Below are 20,301 nucleotides of genomic sequence, written 5' to 3' on the forward strand. Positions count from 1 at the left end.
ATAATGGATTTGAAGTAGCTTGTATATACTACTTTTCGTGTGTCAATGTCAGTTGCAGTTGATAATATTTGCATAGCAAATGCAAAGCTGCTCAGTTTGTTTGCCAGGTATTCAAAGTGTGCCTGCAAGCTCAAATTTTTATCTACATTTAAACCTAAGAATCTGACTGATTCAACTTCTTCTATACCTTGGTTGTTGTGTACAATCTTAATCTGCTCACATTTTGACCATTTGATTCTGAACTGCATCACGTGTGTCTTAGATATGTTTAGATTCAACCCATTTAGCTGAAACCAAGTTTCTAAGGTACTGAGGGTACTGATCACAGATTTGGGAATTTTTTCTGAGTCCTGATATTCAACTAAGACAGAAGTATCATCTGCAAACAGAACTGATGGGGAGCTGATATTTAATGGTAAGTCATTAACATAAATGAGAAATAGGACTGGGCCTATTATGGAGCCTTGTGGAACACCCTGAGATATTTTTTCTTCCAGTCAGAAAAATAATATGTGCCATTTGAAGAAATGCTAACTCTTTGATTTCTGTTGGATAAGTAGGGTTTAAGCCATTGTAGGGCACTGCCGCTAATGCCATACTTTTCAAGTTTGTAAACAAGCAATGCATGGTTTATGGAATCAAACGCCTTTGTGAGGTCGCAGAAAATTCCTGCCACCTTATTTCTCTTGTCTAATGATGTACTTATTTTGTCAATGAAACTGTTTACTGCATTGATGATGTTTACACCCTGCTAAAAACCAAACTGATTGTTTAGAATAACAGAATATTTTGCAGTGAAGTTTTGGATTTGTGCAACAGCAAGTTTTTCAAATATTTTAGTTCGGACTGGAAGAATTGAGATAGAACAATAATTTCCCATGATCTCTCTTGATCCCTTTTTGAAGAGTGGTTTGAATTAGTGTATTTCAGTACCTCTGGGAAACAGACCTCTTCAAAACATTGATTTATTATCTGAGCTAGTGGGTTTGCAATTCTGTTGTGTACCACTTTAATACCTTTGATGGGTATTCCATCCCAACCTGCAGATTTTTTGTTTCTTAATGTTAGAATAGCATTTTCTACATCCTCCACAGAAACTTTTGAGAATTTTGTAAAGTTTTCATAGTTTTTGCCTAGGCCAAAGGGATTTAGTTTGTTGTGATAATCTGTTACATCTACATCAGACTTTGCTACATTTATAAAGAATTCATCAAAGTACTCGGTATTTGAGTTGGATTTACAGTTGTACTTCCTTCAATGTCAACTTTTGGAATTTCTTGATTACAGGCTTTAACACCTAACTCAGATTTAATGACTGACCACACAGCCTTTGTCTTATTTTTATGATTTAAAATTAGCCTGTTATTTGCCAGTTGTTTTGCTGCCTTGACAACTCTTTTAAATATGGTTTTATAGAGTCTATCATATTTAATGAAATCAATAACTTTATTATATTTTAGTTCTCTGTGCAGTTGCCTTTTCCTTAGACTGGAAATTTTTATGCCCTGGGTAATCCACTTTACTGTATTTGATATTTTACTGCTGCAGAGTCTTGGTGGAAATGTTTCATTAAAGTCTCCAAGAAAACTATTTAGGAATTTCTCAAAGTTTTCATCACTTGGGTTACAATAATCAAAAGGCCATGTTTTACCTCTTAGCTTTTCACTAAATGTTAGCAAGTTTTCTTTGCTAAAGTTCCTGCTCATATGTGTTTGTGGCAGCTCAATGAACAATGCACAATGATCTGAATTACCTAGATCTAGACAAAATTTATACACATCTTCATATAAATAATTAGTTAGAACATTGTCAATGCATGTTGCTGATTGCCCATTGTCTCTGGTAGATTCAAAGAAATTCAATTTGAAACCATATTTCTTTACTAATTCAGTGAAACCTGAAGTGTGGCTACTATCACAATGATATCAATAATTAAAATCAGCAGTTATTACAACTTTTTTTATTTTTTTCTCTGCAAAGGTCTTCTAGCATAATTTGAAGCTTAGATAAGAATAGTTCTGTTGTTGTTGTCCCTGGAATTCTGTATATTGAGATTATTATAACATTTGCTAGTGAGTCCACTATTTCTACACAACAGCTCTCGAACACACATTCTTCATTTAAATAACATTTAAATAATTAAAACTGTTTCTGGTCTCATAATTTATATGACTATGTAGAAGTATACATAAGCCCGATCGTGACTTGTTTCTTCTGCAAAAGCTACTTGCTAATCTGAAGTTCCCTATTTTGTTTAGAATTTTAATTGTGTCTTCAGTAAACCAGTGCCCATTTAAACAAACAACTTTAATATTTGCACATTCTGACAGAATGATTTCCAATTCATCTGTTTCGGAGCTTTTATTAGAAGCATCAGTGTTTAAGCCATTTATATTCCAGGGAATAACATGCCTGCTTTGACTATCACTTACCGGCTTTAGTACATTTCCTGCCAGATAATGGTGTGGTTCTGTCTTTCTTAATGCTAAACAAGTTTTTTCACCCCCATCACTACTTATACTTAATGATAAGGTAAACTCGGATATTTCTTATGACAGTCTGCCATTCTTAAGGTTAACAAATTCTTGTTCTGTTAGTTTCCTTCTAGTATTTTTTTTTAATGACAAGTACTCCATACTTCTATTATAAGTGGGATGTTCTGCAACTGAGTGGCCTCTGTTTCCTACTGCCTGTTTATATGTTTTCACCCTACTTTGTGTGTATACCAACTTTCATGATTTTCATGACATGGTTTGGCATAGTAACGAGACAGGGATGTAGTCTATCCACACTATTCAATCTGTACACTGAACAAGCAGTAAAGGACACCAAAGAAAAATTTGGTGTAGGAATTGAAGTTCAGGGAGAAGAAATAAAAATTTGACCTTGTAATTCTGTCAGAGACAACAAAGAACTTGGAGGAGCAGTTGAACAGTATGGATAGTGTCTTGAAAGGTGGATATAAGATGAATGTCAACAAAAGCAAAACAAGGATAATTGAGTGTAATAGAATTAAATCTATTGATGCTAAGGGAATTAAATTAGGAAATGAGACACGTAAAGTAGTAGACGAGTTTTACTATTTGGGCAGCAAAATAACTTATGATGGCTAAAGTAGAGAGGATATAAAATGTGGAATGGCAATGGCAAAAAAAAGAAGCATATTTGAAGAAGAGAAATTTGTTAATATTGAATATACATTTAAGTGTTAGGAAATCTTTTCTGAAGGCATTTGTCTGGAGTGTAGTTACATATGGAAGTGAGACACGAACAACAAACAATTTAGACAAAAAGAGAATAGAAGCTTTTGAAATGTGAGGCTAAAGAAGAAGAATGTTGAAGGTTAGATGGGTTGATCGTATAACAAATGAGGAGGTACTCAACAGAACTTCGAAGAAAAGAAATTTTGGGCACAACCTGACTAGAAGATGGGATCAGTTGATAGGACACATTTTGAGACATTAAGGGCTCACCAATTTAGTACTGGAGGGAAGAGAGAGAGAGAGAGAGAGAGAGAGAGAGAGAGAGAGAGAGAGAGAGAGAGAATACAATAAGCAGATTCAGAAGGATGTAGAGATGATGGGGCTCACACAGGCTAGAGTAGCATGGAGAGCTAAACCAGTCTTCAGACTGAAGACCACAAAAACAACAACAACAACAACTTGGCATGTTCTTGTGTATACATGATCTTTTCCTACTTTATTTTCAAACTAAGAAATAGTTCAATTTGAAGCTACACACACATTATTCACAGTTCTACCTTAAACTATTTTACATTGTTGTTAATTATTATTATTTTCTGCCACTACTTTGTACATATTTTTCAGACACTATACCTATATCTTATTACACTATCCTTATTACAACTTATTAATGATATTTCCTAGTTTGACTTTTTACTAATGTGTTTCGTACCTTGGATGTTAAATACGTAGGTCTGCTACACCCCATTACAATTCAACCATTGTGTGCTGCAGTTGTCTTAATAGACCTGATGTACTCCTACCTTATCTCTATGAACTACTGTAGTCCACATTATTTTGAGTTGATAATTACTTACTCATATGTATTTGATGTAATAGTTTTATTGTATTATTGGACTTTAAATACCTTATTGTTTTAAGTAACTTTTGAAACCATATGGTGGCCTGAAGAAGGCACAACTGAGGCATTAAAACTAGTAGCCTAAATATAGTTTCCAAAAATAATGGCTGATTGTATATATTTCTACATTTTCTTTTATATGTAGGTATATATAGGGTAAACACTCAAAACTTACACCAAAAATATTGCAGAAATGGGATGTGATGTTGCTGTGCAGTTTTCACAGGATGGATTGATTTTCAGGGGCTCATATTGTTAGCCAATAAACAGTTTTTTTTGTGGAATCACTCACTATTTGAATGCAATTGACATTACAAACTAAAAGTAGGGTAAATCAGTTTGTCAGTAGTGTTTGTTGTAGAATTCTAGTGTGAGTCATTAACGGGATATCGTATTTTGAAAAATTTCCACACTGACACCTGTTTGTGCCATTCAACCTGCATACTTACTAGGCACAATGTTGTTATGTTTGCTTACAGTATGCTTATGTGTTTCTTGAGTGCATTGTGACTTGCTATTCAGTCAGTGTGTGACACTCCAAGCAATAGGGGTGATGAGTGGATAATAGGATTTACCAGTGCAGAAAAAGCTGACATGATCATGGTGTATGGAGAGAGTAGGAAGAATGCAGTCCATTCTTGGATCATATGTGTGGCAAGATATTCCAATAGATGTCAACCATCTCAGCAGTTATTTATCAACCTCTTCACTCAGTTATGTGAAAGTGTTTGTGTAACACCTAGACAGTGTAACCCAAAGAAACAAGTTGTGACATTTGCCTGCTTTACTTCTTCATTGATAGTCCTCGGTGTCAACGTACTGCATTGTTGTACTGGCTGAAAAATGGGGGGTGAGAGTTCAACAGTGACTACTGTAAATGATGTAGCCAACAGTTGCACAATTGCGTTTCACAGTTATTACGCAATTATATGGCCAGTTCACTATTCGTAAATGTTGATAAGCCTCATTAATAGGTTGCAGGCAAACATCAGCATACTGCTACAATGGTTTGCTGTTGAACATGTATGAGCAGTAAAAACTTAACCACACAGTTCACAGTTCAAGCAGAATAATACGGTACATGTGGCACTATTTCTCAAATAAATTGAAAAGATATTGTCATTAGTTGTTTTAACACATGTCCTATTTGTGTTACCCTTATTCCACTGTTAAGTTGATGCATTGTTGTTATTTTAACCAGTACATAATTCCTGTCTAAAAATTGGCCGTGGACTGATTGACTTGGAACCTAAATTTGATCCTTTATATATCCTCACAATAATAGGCGTTGAAACTATACATTGTTTGATGTTTAAGATAACTCATTCAGTAACTGAATACATCAAAAAATTCCTTCTTTTTTAACATTTTCTTCTACCACAAAGGTTAGACTGAATTATTTGTTCAACTAATGAAATTAACAGATATAGTTATGCAAACAAGAGTTTTGACAAACCTGGTAATTATTTTGGAATTAATTAAGGGATGGCTTTGCTAATATGCTTTCGAATACAGCCAAATAAATACTTTAAGAATCGTAGTTGTTCTTCTTCTAAATTTTTATGATTATTAAAGAATTTATATTTGTTTATAAGTCAACAATAGAATCTAAGTCACAAAACAATTACTGATTTCTTCCTATCACAAAAGTATTAACTAGGAATGGTCAAAATAAATTAGGAAATTAATTACATACACAAAACTAAACTCAAAATTAGACCTGGTGCTATATTCCTTAAGACTGAGGGACAACGTTTCTCTTTTAAGGAAATGCAAATTTTACTCATGCATGTAATGAGGCAAAAATGAAAATAAAATGACTGTAAGGAGGCAGATGGCAAAACAAGAGAGGAAGTAAATAGATGCCAGCTTGCTTTGTCACGAAGTGACAACAGAAGAGGAGATCAGTGTTCTTGCTGCTGTTGCAGTTGATCCATATGTTAGCTCTCGTGCAATTGCACAACAAAGTGGAATGAGTCAGGCAAGTGTCCTAAGCATTCTTCATTGGTGTAGGTTCCATCCATATCATGTCTCTCTCCATCAAGAGCTGTGTGGAAATGATAATGAGGATTGTGTTAACTTCTGTATATGGGCAGTAAGACATGATACTCCATATTCATCAAGTAAATAAAAAAATACCCTGTTTAGTGATGAATCCACATTTACCAATCAAATCCACGTAAACCACCAAAACAGGCACTATTAGTCTGTTGACAATCCCCATTGGCTTCATCAAGTGGAACATCAGTGTCCATGGAGTGTAAATGTGTAGTGTGGTATAGTGAACCATCAGCTCATAGTCCTCATTTTTGGAGACAGAACACTGAATGTATAGAAGTATCGCAGCCTCCTAATAGATCATCTTCCACAGATTCTAGAAGACATTCTTCTGCACACTAGGAGGAACCTGTGGTCCCAACATGATGGCTGTCCAACCCATAGTACACAAAGTATTAAAGCATGTATTCACAAATTGCCTCCAAATTGTTGGATTGGAAGCAGATGACCTGTAACTTGGCCAGCTCTTTCCCTGCTCCCTGCATTTGATGCCTTTAGATCTTTTTCTATGAGCAAAGCTGAAAGACACTGTCTACAAGGACATATCAACTATATGTGATGATATACAGCAATGTATTACTGCAAACGTCCCTGTCATATCTGCTGAAATACTAGCCCATGTGCAGCAGTCATTCCACACCAGACTGGAAGTGTGTATGGCTCCTGCCAGTGGTCATTTCAAATGCAAGCTGTTATGGTCAGTTGTATCATTACTGTCAGAATCCACATAACTACGCAAGCACTTGTATTTTTCTTTAGCTTGTGCTACCACAGGTATTGTGCAAGTACCAGCATGGGAACATTTCAAAATATGATAGCTTGCATATGACTCACAGTAAAATCCTGCAACAAGTACCACTGGCATTCTGATTTGCCCTACTTTTAGTTTGTTAATGTCAATAGGCATTGTTCCATTTAAAAAGTGTATGTTTCTACAAAAAATACAACTTCTAAATATTATTACAATCTGTTCATTGGCTGACAATATGAGCCACTGACTACCAATCCATTCTGTGAAAATCACACATCAGTAGCACTTTCCTTTTCTGCAATATTTGCAGTGCATGTTTTAGTGATCCACCTTGCATAATTACGAAAATCACAAATTATCTATCTGCCAATCTACATATAATCCTCACAACCCAAAAATCTTCAGTCTGCGTTAGAACTGGTCCAAATAATGTGTCTGCATTATTCCTATTACTAACAGCATGTAAATGTGTATCAAAGTCCACACTCAGTTACCATTTCAATGTTGAATTCTGTCTTGTTTATTTTATTAATTTCTCTGTTTCAACAAAAAGAACACTGTGCATTGCTATCAAAACATTGGTTGTGTTCAGTGTCTGTGCAATCAACAACTTTGTGATATTTATTTGTGAAAATACTCTGTAAATGTCTTGATACTGTCCAATTGATTGGAAGTGTCTATCAGTGATTGACTTCTGTGTGAGATCTTAAGCTGGACATTGTGTTGCTATGAATGAAAATAATTTGAAAATAAGTCAAATTTACTTGATACTTGGTTGCGTACATTACTTAAGAATTTGCATAAACCCAAATTATGGGAGCAATCCATACAGACTGGCCACGTGTGGATGGTGGATCTGCTGTGACAAGAACTTTCTTTTCCAGTACGCTGAAGTCTCACCAAGGCCTTCACAGACAGGCACTATACCCCAGACATAGTCCGCAAACAGATTTCCTGTGCCATTTCCCCACACATCCCAACCCTCCCACTACCCCCAGTGCCAGCTACAAAAGAGTATCCTCTTTGTCACCCAGAGCCACCCTCTACTGGAGTAACTGAACCACGTTCTTCCTCAGGGCATTGATTGTCTATCATCAAGACTTGAAATGAGGAACAGCCTACACAAGATCCTTTTCACCCATCCTAAAGTGCTGTCCCGTCACACCCAACCTCCACAACATCCTTGTCCATCCCTATGCTACTCTCAGCCCCAACCCCTTGCCACAGGGATCGTATCCCTGTAGAAGACCTGCCCAATCCACCCGCACAGCACTTCCTGTACCAGCCTTGTCACGAGCTTGTCTTACCATATCAAAGGCCGGGCCACCTATGAAAATAGTCATGTTGTGTACCAGCTCTGCTACAGCCATTGCACAGCGTTTTATATTGGTATGACTACCAATCAGATTTTAAATCGTAAGATATTTCCAGGGACAGATGTGGACTCTGACCACAATTTATTGGTTGTGAACTCTAGATTAAAACTACAGAAATTGCAAAAAGTAGAAAATAAAGGAGATGGAACCTGAATAATTTGGAAAAAAATCCAGAGGTTGTTGTGAGTTTCAGAGGGAGCATTAGACAACAATTGACTAGAATAGAAGAAAGAAATATGATACAAGACAAATGGGTAGTTTGAGAGATGAAATAGTGAAAGCAGCAGAAGATAACAGGTAAAATGACAAGGCCCAGTAGAAACCCTTGAATAGCACATGAGATACTGAATACAGATGTAAGGATTTAGAAGCATATTCCACTAGGGGAAGGATAGATACTGCCTACAGGAAAATTAAAGAGGCCTTTGGGGAAAAAGAAGCAGTTGTATGAATATCAAGAGCTCAGTTGGAAAACCAATCCTAGGCAAAGAAGGGAAAGCTGGGAGGGTATAGAGGGTCCATACAAGGGAGATGAATATTATAGAAATAGAAGAGGACATGTTAAGTTATGTTATGTTAAGTTAACCGGGGACGTAGAAATGTTGGAGAGGCGCCGTCCCCGCCGCAGCGGTCCGCAACCCCTCGACGACTACCACAGTCTACTTCACCACTCCGACGCCTCACACCGAACCCAGGGTTATTGTGCGGTTTGGCCCACGGTGGACCCCCCCAGGGAACGTCTCACACCAAACGAGTGTAACTGCTATGTTTGCGTGATAGAGTAATGGTGGTGTTTGCGCAGCAATTGCCAACATAGTGTAGCTGAGGCGGAATAAGGGGAACCAGCCCACATTTGCCGAGGCAGATGGAAAACCACCTAAAACCATCCACAGACCGGCCGGCTCACCGGACCTCAACACAAATCCACCGGGCGGATTCGTGCCGGGGACCGGCGCTCCTTCCCACCCAGAAAGCTGTGCTTTAGACCACACGGCCAACCAGGCAGGCAGAAGAGGACGTAGATGAAGATGAGATAGGAGATGTGATACTGTGAGAAGAATTTACAGAGCACTGAAAGAGCAGACCAATATTCAAAAACGGTAGTAGGAGTAATCCACTAAATTACAAGCCCATATCATTAATGTCAATATGCAGCAGGATTTTGAAGCATATATTGTGTTCAAACATTTCAAACCTCGAAGAGAATGGCGTAGTTACACAGTCAACACAGATTTAGAAAACATCATTCATACAAAACAGCAGTAACTCTTTACATACACTAAGTGCAGAGTGATATTAACAAGGGATTTCAAATTATTTCTGTATTTTTAGCTTTCCAGAAGTCTTTTGACACTTTAGCACAAAAGTGGCTTGTAGTGAAGCTGAGTACTTATGCAATATCATCTCAGTTATGTGACTGGATTTGTGATTTCCTGTCAGAGAGGACACAATTCATAGTAATTGATGGGAAGTCATTGAATAAAACAGAAGTGATTTCTGGCATTCCCCAAGGTAGTGTCAAAGGCCTTCTGCTGTTACTTATCTACTATGATTTAAGAGACATTCTGAGCAGCTGTCTTAGGTTGTTTGCATAGGATGCTGTTGCTGATCATCTGTAAAGTCATCAGAAGATCAAAATAAATTTGCAACATGATTTATAAAAGGTATCTGTATTTTGCAAAAATTGAAATTGACCCTAAATAATAAAAAGTGTGTGGTCATCCACATGAGTGCTAAAAGGAAGTCATTAAACTTCAGTTGCATGATAAATCAGTCAAATCTGTAGGCTGTAAATTCAACTAAATACCTAGGAATTACCATTATGAGGAACTTAAATTGGAAAGAACACAGAAAATGTTGTGGGGAAGGCAAACCAAAGATTGTGTTTTGTTGGCAGAACACTTAGAAAATAAACAGATCTATTAAGGAGACAGCCTACGCTACACTACACTTGTCCATCCTCTTTTGGGGTGCTGCTGCACAGTCTGGGATTCTTACCAGGTAGGATTAATGGAGTACATTGAGAAATTTCCTAGAAGAGCAGCATATTTTGTATTAACGTGAAATAGGGGAGAGTGTCATTGACATGGGGTTTGGCAGGATTTGGGGTGGAAATCATTAAAACAAAGTCTTTTTTGCTGTGGTGGAAACTTCTCATTAAATCTCAGTCACCAACTTTCTCCTACAAATGTAAAAATATTTTGTTGATGTCAACCCAGAAACAATGATCATAATACAATAAGGGAAATCAGAGCTTTCGTGGGAATATATAGGTGTTTGTTTTTTCTCCACACTGTTCAAGACTGATATAATAGAGAATTATTGTGAAGCTGGTTCAATGAACCCTCGGTGAGGCACAAAAGTGCGATTTGCAGAGTAGCCACGCAGATGTAGATCTAGATGTAGATTACCAGTTTAATAACTCAGGATTGCAAAATAATAACACAGATTCCTTACAGAAGAATGGAAAATGTGGTAAAAGCCATAAAAGCTAACCTTGGGGAAGATCAGTTTGGATTCTGGAGAAATATAGGAACACATGAGGCAATATTGACATGACCCTATGACTTATCTTTCTATCTTTATCAGTTAAGGAAAGGCAAACCTACATTAATAGCATTTGCAGACTTAGAGAAAGATTTTGACAGTGTTAACTAGAAGAATCTTTTCGAAATTCTAAAGATAGCTGGAGTAAAATACAGAGAGCAAACAGTTGTTTACAACCTGTACAAAATGAGATGGCACCTATAGGAGTCAAGAAATGTGAAAGAGTAGCATTTTTTGAAAAGAGAGTGAGACAGGGTTGTATCCTGTCCCAGATGTTAGTCAATCTATATACTGAGCAAGTAGTTAAAAAACCAAATGAAAATTTGAAGTAGGAATTAAAGTACAGAGAGAAGAAGTAAAAACTTGGAGATTCATTGATGACGTAATTCTGTTAGAGACAGCAAAGGACTTGGAAGAGCAGTTGAACAGAATGGTCAGTGTCTTGAAATGAGGGTATAAGATGAACATATGAACATCAACAAAAGCAAAACAAGGATAATGGAATGTAGTTAAATTAAATCAGTTGATGCTGAGGGAATTAGATTAGGAAAGGAGAAACATAAAGTAGTAGATTAGTTTTGTTATTTGGGCAGCAAAATAACTGATGATGGTCAAAGCAGGGAGGATATAAAATGCAAACTGACAATGACAAGGAAAGCATTTCTGAAGAAGAGAAATTTGTTAACATCAAGTACAGATTTAAGTGTCAGGAAGACCTTTCTGAAAGTATTTCTGTTGAGTGTATCCATGTAAAAAAGTGAAAAATGGACACTAAACAGTTTAGAGAAGAAAATAACAGAAGCATTTGAAATGTGATGCTACAGCAGAATGCTAAAGATTAGATGGGTAGATCACATAACTAATGAGGAGGTACTGAATAGAATTAGGGACAAAAGAAATTTGGGCATAACATGACTAGAAAATGGGATCAGTTGGCAAGACACATTGTGAGGCATTATGGGCTCATCATTTTAGTACTGGAGGGTAAAAATCATAGAGGGAGACCAAGAGATGAATTCAGCAAGCAGATTCAGAAGGCTGTAAGTAGCAGTAGTTATCTGGAGATGAAGTAACTTGCAAAGGGTAGGGTAGCATGGAGAGCTGCATCAGACTGTTATTTGGACTGAAGCCCACAACAACAACAACACAATTAACAGCCAACTGTCCACCAGGTGATCTGCCATGCCAAAGTGTGACCAAGAGCAAAGTGGACCGCCCTGTCACACAAAATGCAGTTGAACATAACATACTCGATTTCAATGGCTGCTTCACAACACAGGCCATCTGGATCTTCCCCTCCACCACCAGCTTTTCTGAACTATGCAGATGGAAGTTATCCTTCTACACTCTCACAATTATCCCAGCCTCAACCTACAGTAACCTACTGTCCCCACATCCTCCAACCTACAGTTTCAGCCCTCTCTGTTATATCACCTCCTCCCTTTTCGTGTCCTGCCACCTTCACTGTGTGCCACCCTCTGCCAATGCACCCACCTCTCCCTTTCCACTCGCCTTTTCTTTTCCTCACAGCCCACCTCCTGACACTGTTCCTGCCAGTCTCGTCAGACTGACATCTAGTCCCTGCATGCCCCACCAGACAGCACTGATTCTCTTCCCCCTTCCTGTACCCTGCTATCCCTGCCCCTTTTGACATGTTCCACATCATAATGGCTACTGTACCATGCAACTGATCAATGGAACATGCAACCAACTAACTAACGAACTTCCCTTTTCCACTTCAGAATACTGTTCACATGGCAGTCACATTCTGGCCAAAGCTGCTGGTCGTAGTGGCCATGGGTGTTTGAGGTTTTCTATACTAAGAAGTCTTTGGGTGAAAGCTATAATGTGTAACAGTCAGTAGTAGCAATCTATCCTTTCTCCTAATGTTTCTGAAAACATTGGTTATGCAAAACCTAACATCTACTTTTCTGATATGAGATCCAGGAAAGTCATGAATCAAGGCAGTGCAGAGGATGTAGCATTTCTTGACTTATAAAAAGAATTTGATGCAGTACCGCACCAAAGCTTATGCATGTATGATAATATGTGCTATCAAATGAACTGTGTCACTAGACTAAGGACTTCTTCATATGAAGGTGCAGCTTGTTATCTTGGATGGAGAATCATTGATAGATGTAGAAGGAACTTCAGGCTTGCCCCTAAGAAGTGTGTTGGGATCCTTACTGTTCACTTTGTATGTTAATGTTCTGGTAGACAATATTAACAGTAACCTCAGACTTTTTGCAAATGACACAGTTATCTATGATGAAGTACTGTCTTAAAGAAGCTTCACAAATATTCAGTCAAATCTTGATAAGATTTCAATGTGGTGCAAAGATTGGCAGTGTTCCCTAAATGTTCAGAAATGTAAAATTGTGGACTTCACACAACTGAAAAGATATAGTATCCTGTGGCTACAACATCAGTGAGTCACAACTGGAATCAGTCAGTTCATACAAATAATTGAGTGTAACTATTTGCAGGGAAATGAAATGGTGTGATCACATGGGCTCCATTGCATGTAAATTAGGTGTTACAGCTTGGTTCATTGGTGGGACACTAGGAAAATGCAGTCACACCTCAAGGGCAGTACTAGACTGATTACAGCAGTTGTTCCCAAACCTTTTTAGACAATTACCTCTGAACGAGATCACATAAAAACCAATACTCCCAACAGAGTTTAGTATCTAACTAAAGCTGAGATCAGAGAAAAATTGTTTCAACATTCTTATTTTTAACATTATGGGAAAATGCTTATTAATTATGTCATTAAAGCTGAACAAAAAAAAAACATACATGTTTTTCTAGATGTTATATTTATAATCAAGAAGTAATTAATCAAGAAGTAATTAAACTCAATGAGATTGTAGGTATTGCTTGTATCTAACAATCTTTTTTATTTTCTGTTTTGTCTCACCCAAGACACATTGTAAATCATGTTCCAAGTTCAGTCAGTTCTTTGCTTTTGTTTTCATTGCCACCCTAATCTAAAATCCACTTTCAAACTTGCAAGTTGTAGTGAGTGGAATCAGTATTCTTCAGGCTTTTTCTGATAACAATACCGAGTGATCCTCTTTACTTCAACCATCATCAGTTAATTTGTTGCCCAAATAACAAATTTTTTTGTTGATGGTTGAAATCCCTATTCAGCCATCCAGATCTAGGTTTCCCACGATCTCCCAAAATTGCTCCAGGCAATAGGCTGTTAAACTCGACTCTTGTTTTCATCTGATAATGATGAATACTTGTCACAAATGTTTCTCCAAAATGAAGCTAGTTCTGTTTTAGAGAAATCTATTTCAGTCCACTGTCTTCACATAGTTCACAAAATTCTGCCTTGGATTGAGCTTCACAATCTGAAAATATCCCTTCATTCACTGAAAATGGTACCTAGGTGTTTACTTGTCAATTCTCCACTTCAGGAAAGCAGTCCCTGGTGGAATTTATTACTAATGACTTGTGCTGAGTTATTTCATGTGTAAATGAGCATTTTTCACTGTTGGAGTCAAGCAACACTATCAGTTTTGTGAACATTAAAATGTCTTGAACTTTAGCCTTGTATTGGTACAGCTATAATTGGGGGTAGAAAACTGAAAACTTTAACTTATGTTATCAAAATTTGCTTGCAAGCCAAAGTTAAACACACTTATTTCTACAGATAAATCAACAAGATACTTTGGCATTTTGGAAATAAATATATTTTATCTTATTTTGGCATGTAAGTCTTTGTCCTTTTCTGCCTTGCAGCTTCCAGAACAAAGCAGTTCTTGTTGAAGCTCAAACACTCATGTCACCTGACAGGATGTCACATAGTCATCATACCTTGTTTGGAACAAGAGCATCACTTTTGTAAAAGAATCCACAATTGCAGAAAGTGCAAAGTTATTGCCCAACTCTGTTTGTGAGATATTGCAGTTGCACAGTTTATGTCTATTATTCATGGTCTAGATCCAATAGATATTCAGACTCTAGGAACAATACCTAACAAAAATTTTTGAATGAAAATTCTTGTCACCAAGCGGTGATGAAAGCTTTTTCCTTTTTTTTTTCAAAAGATGGTGCAGCAGAATAAATGCGGCAGTTGCAATCTTTACTCACTCCAGCCGTAAGCCTGGGTATGCTCTAACTGAAACCATTATGCATGGTGCAGTGACACTCTATACAGCCATGTTCAAAGCATCATGTGTGATCATTACACTTTCTTTAATGTACTGACAGTGTGTGGAATGTGTTTGAAGTGGTGTGCTCATTGTGGAAGTGCCTTAATGTATTCAGATAATGTTTATTTGGACACTGAAATTAAGCTTAAAATTGGCAAACAAATCTTCACAGTTGAGGAAGAGATATGACTTTTATGATCATAAAAATTTATTTTGATATGTTAGCTACATTTCATACACAGGAAGGTATAACCTTGTGTACATTATCCAAACAGTAGCATCATTGCTCATAGAAGTTGGTTGGTTCATGAGCTTCTTAATGAAGAAAGCACACATGGGCATAATCTACTTGTACCTTAAAATGGATGATGGAATGGGATTAGGAAATTCCTTGCGGATTACAAAATTTTGAAAAACTTCAAGAGATGATTGAGGGCGGGGGCACTTTACAAAAAGTAACAATTTCATATTGTCAGTTTCTGCTCCCCATAGATTAGCAAACACACTTTGTACTCATAATTCAGTGCAAATTCTTCAAGGAAAAGAAAGCCACTTCACCATCAAGCTGTAACGTGAGAACCTATAAGATGCAAAAGAATCAAATGTTTTTACTGAATTGTTTCCCTGTAATAGTTTGAGAATGATTCTGTAGAACAACAAATACAACTCTAGAATCTGTGGTTTTTAATTTTTTAAGCAAAAAGTAAAATGTTTTCCAAAAGTCTACTTCAGCAAGGGATACAGCTTTGCTTCATTTAAATACAGAATTCTCTCTCTCTCTTTTTTTTTCAGTGGGGTAGCAGATGACTCAGCTTTCTGCATTCTTTCGTTGAAACAAACCTAGATGTGCACATGATTCTTTGCATGACATGGTGAAGAACTATATATAAAAGAATCCAAGACTAAGAACTGCAGCATTGAGTGTGAACAATGAATCAGTGTATACTAAGCTTTACAAGAGGAGTGTTGTCTAGGGCTACATGTGTGGATCAGGCATATTCAGGAGGCGTATCTTTGATCACATTCAGAGCCATTCACCACACTGTGATGATAGCATGCATTTTCTCTTGTTATTTTAATGATAATATTGTCCCAAAACACACCTCATAGGTTTCTATATGGATATTCCTCACCCTAAATTTTTCCAGCCTCACAAGCTTGCAGCCACTATTATACCCATGGTTGAAATCAAATACCTGTGTGTGCAACTTTTATTCTGCAGTGAAAATGCTTGCTTGAAGCACTTGCAGAACTCAGTTCCATCCTTGCTGTGAAGTAATTTTAGACTGTAACTACGTACATAATTTATGGTGAACTTTTGGTAAGTGCTGCTCAGTTGCAACACTACCACGAATAAGAAAGAAACATACACAACTACTTACATACTATCAAACCACCTAATTATGTTCAGTAGTAAATGAAAGGCAGTGCTGCAAATGAGAAATTTCTTACTCAATAGTTTACACTTGAATAGGGCAAATTTCACTCACCTGCTTCTGTTTCTCATTTAATGCTCTTAAATACACTGAGAAGATAGTGCAATTGGAGGCAACAACAATGCACTCACTTCACATATCTGCTGGCTTTGTTGAAGAGCAAGTGAATGAGTAATGGAAGATGAATGTGTTGCACCAAACAAGGGACCAGGTGTGGCTAATTTTCATTGCTGACTGCATGCAAATTTCTGATAATGTTGTTAATATGCCCCCTTTGACCTCCAACCCATTGAGTCATACATTGCTACTTATATTTAACAAATTTAAAAATTAGTTGTCTTTTCAAAATTATTTTTTAAGAAGATATAGTGCTGCCTTTTTCAAACACTTTAGCTTCCTGTCTGAACTGTAATTAAACCTTCTTGTTTTTATCCCCCAGAAAAATTCATTTTATCCCTCAGGGGGTAACTACCCCCAGGTTGGGAACCATTGAATCACATGATGCACAGAGGCATTTAAACAGGTGCAATTCTTATTCACAGTAAATGAAAGCAGCAGGAGGATATCTTAATATGTGGTACAATGGGAAGCATCATCTGCAATTACCTCCACAGTGATTTCAGAAGATGGATGTAGATGTAGAAAAAGAAAGTTGTAAAAGGTAGGAAGGAGGTTATTTATGATCAGAGATGATTTTCCTCGAATATTTAAATCTGCCAAAACATTAATATTATGTTGTGGAGCCATAACTAACACAGTTCAGAGATGGTCCTTACAAGTTATCACTAATTATAGTGCTCTTCTTGGCAAACATATCCAGAATAATTACCAGTTTGTAAACTTAATGATTTCTGTAAGCTTCACAGTGGCAGTACATTTGAAACTGTCTGGCAGTGGTGTATACAATGTCTGCTACAGTAAATCTAATGTTCCTGATCTTTGATAAATGTAAATGTTTGTCACTACAGTGGGGAAGTAATTATTGAATTGGTATTTCACTGGCTTTGTTGTAGCTGTTATCTGAGAACTCATTTGCCTGCTTCTTTGTTTCTCTGTTAATAAATCTCCAGATTGTTTTTGCCTTATTCTTGGAATAATTCTTTTGTTCTGTACTTCTTTTTTTGATCAGGTTCAGGATTTTAGAATACTGAAGGTTGTAGTGTTTCATCTCTTGATTAGAGATAAAATTTTCATTAACATCATATGTTTGAGTCTCGGTCCAGCACATGGTTTTAATCTGCCAGGAAGTTTCATATCAGCACATAGTCCACTGCAGAGGGAAAAGTTCATTCTGGGAACATTCCCCAGGCTGTGGCTGAACCATGTCACTGCTGTATCCTTTCTTCTGGAAGAGCTAGTCTTGCAATGTTCACGGGAGAACTTCTGTGAAGTTTGGAAGGTGAGGTACTAGTGGAAGTGAAGTAATGAGGACAGGCCATGAGTCATGCTTGGGTGTAGAGCACTTGCCTGTGAAAGTCAAAGGTTCCAAGTTCGAGTCTCAGTCTGGCACATGGTTTTAATCTACCAGGAAGTTTCATATCAGTGCACAGTCTCCTCCAGAGTGAAAATTTCATTCTGTAAACATCATTTGCCTTTAAATCTTGCTAAATTTTTTCCATTATGTTTGCTCTAAAGAATATGACCAAGTTATTACTTATGAATCTGTTATTCAGATAATTGTGCCAACAAGTACCGCATGGAGATTGGAATAGAAGGAGACATACTAGAATAGAAAAGGGGTGTTTGAATTTGTCCTTAGGGTGCAGTTCCAATCAGTCTTAAGTTTCATTACACTGTACAAATCACAGCAAAGTGAATTTTGTTTGTTGGAACAACCATAACACTTGGCTGAACTACATTTCATTATCTCCTTTTTCTTCAGTAGTGCTAGTGTACCTGGGTATATTTCATACTTATTTGTCAAAACCGCATCAAATTAGTGAGTTTCTAGCTCCATATGTTGCCAAGAGTAGATAAAAAATACTCTGGAAATGTACATGACAGTGGAGTATTGCACAGCTCATTTAATAATAGGAAAGGTACACCATTTTATGTGGCCAGCAATTCCAGTACCTCTTTCCTATTTCTAATCTTTCTAATATGTGTGATACACATGTTAATCCCATTGTGTGAAGAGAGGAGATAATCATTGCATTTGACCAAGCACAAACTGTTTGTTTATTCCTTCTTTCTACTTATTAATTCAGAAATTCATCATGGTACTAATACGCACATCAAAAAAAGGTTTGCATCACCTCAGTTCCGAGAGTTCCAGAATCTGTACAGAAAATTGGAATAGATGTCAACATAAACACGATTGCCGCCCTTTTTATTGATAATGAAAACTGCACATTGCGTGTTGTACCACCACACAGCAAAACCTTCAGAGGTGGTGGTCCAGATTGCTGTACACACCTTTACCTCTAATACCCAATAGCATATCCTCTTGCATTGATGCATGCCTGTATTCATCGTGGCATACTATCCACAAGTTCATCAAGGCACTGTTGGTCCAGATTGTCCCACTCCTCAATGGCGATATGGCGTAGATCCCTCAGAGTGGTTGGTGAGTCACGTCATCAATAAACGGCCCTTTTCGATCTATCCCAAGCATGTTTGATAGGGTTCATGTATAGAGAACATGCTGGCGATGTTGTTATCCTGAAGGAAGTTATTCACAAGATGTGCATGATGGGAACGCGAATTGTCATTGACGAAGACGAATGCCTCGCCAATATTCTGCTGATATGGTTGCACTATCAGCTGGAGGATGGCACTCAGGTATCGTACAGACGTTATGGTGCCTTCCATGACCACCAGCGGCATATGTCGGCCCCCCATCATGACACCCCAAAACAGCAGGGAACCTCCACCTTGCTGCACTCACTGGGCAGGTTGTCTAAGGCATGCAGCCTGACCGGGTTGCCTCGAAACACGTCTCTGACAATTATCTGGTTGAAGGCATATGCGACACTCATTGGCAAAGAGTACAAGCTGCCAATCCTGAGCGGTCCATTTGTTGAGCCCATCTGTACCACACTGCATGGTGTCATGGTTGCAAAAATGGACCTCGCCATGGATGTCGGGAGTGAAGTTGCGCATCAAGCAGCCTGTTGCCCACAGTTTGAGTCATAATGACATCCTCTGGCTGCACGAAAAGCATTATTCAAGATGGCGACGTTGCTGTCAGGGTTCCTCTGAACCATAATTCGTAGGTAGCAGTCATCCACTGCAATAGTAGCCCTTTGGCAGCCTGAGTGAGGCATGTCATCGACAGTTCCTGTCTCTCTGTATCTCCTCCATCTGAACAAAATCACTTTGGTACACTCTGAGATGCCTGGACACTTCCCTTGTTGAGAGCCCTTCCTGGCACGAAGCAACAATGCGGATGTGTTTGAACCGCGATATTTACCATCTCAGCATGGCTGAACTACAGACAACATGAGCTGTGTACCTCATTCCTGGTGGAATGATTGGAATTGATCTGCTGTCAGACCCCCTCCATCTAATAGGCACCGCTCATGCATGATTGTTTATGTCTTTGGGCAGATTTAATGACATCTCTGAACTGTCAAACGGACTGTGTCTGTGATACGATATCCACAGTCAACATCTATCTTCAGGAATTCTGGGAACCGGGGTGATGCAAAACTTTTTTTGATGTGTGTATTTATTTAAGTCATACAATAACACATGTAATATATTTAAGTTTCTCTGTTATCCAGTTTACTCTGTTTGTCTGACAGAATTTTCCAGTCATCAGCATTCTAAGCTTTAGACTCTGGATACTATTAAGATGTGCAAGGTACCAAATATATGCTGGTATTTGATGAGTTACATGCGTATATTACTTTGCTCGTAATTTT

Source organism: Schistocerca americana, chromosome 2 (assembly GCF_021461395.2).
Source record: "Schistocerca americana isolate TAMUIC-IGC-003095 chromosome 2, iqSchAmer2.1, whole genome shotgun sequence".
NCBI classification, from domain to species: Eukaryota; Metazoa; Arthropoda; class Insecta; order Orthoptera; family Acrididae; genus Schistocerca; species Schistocerca americana.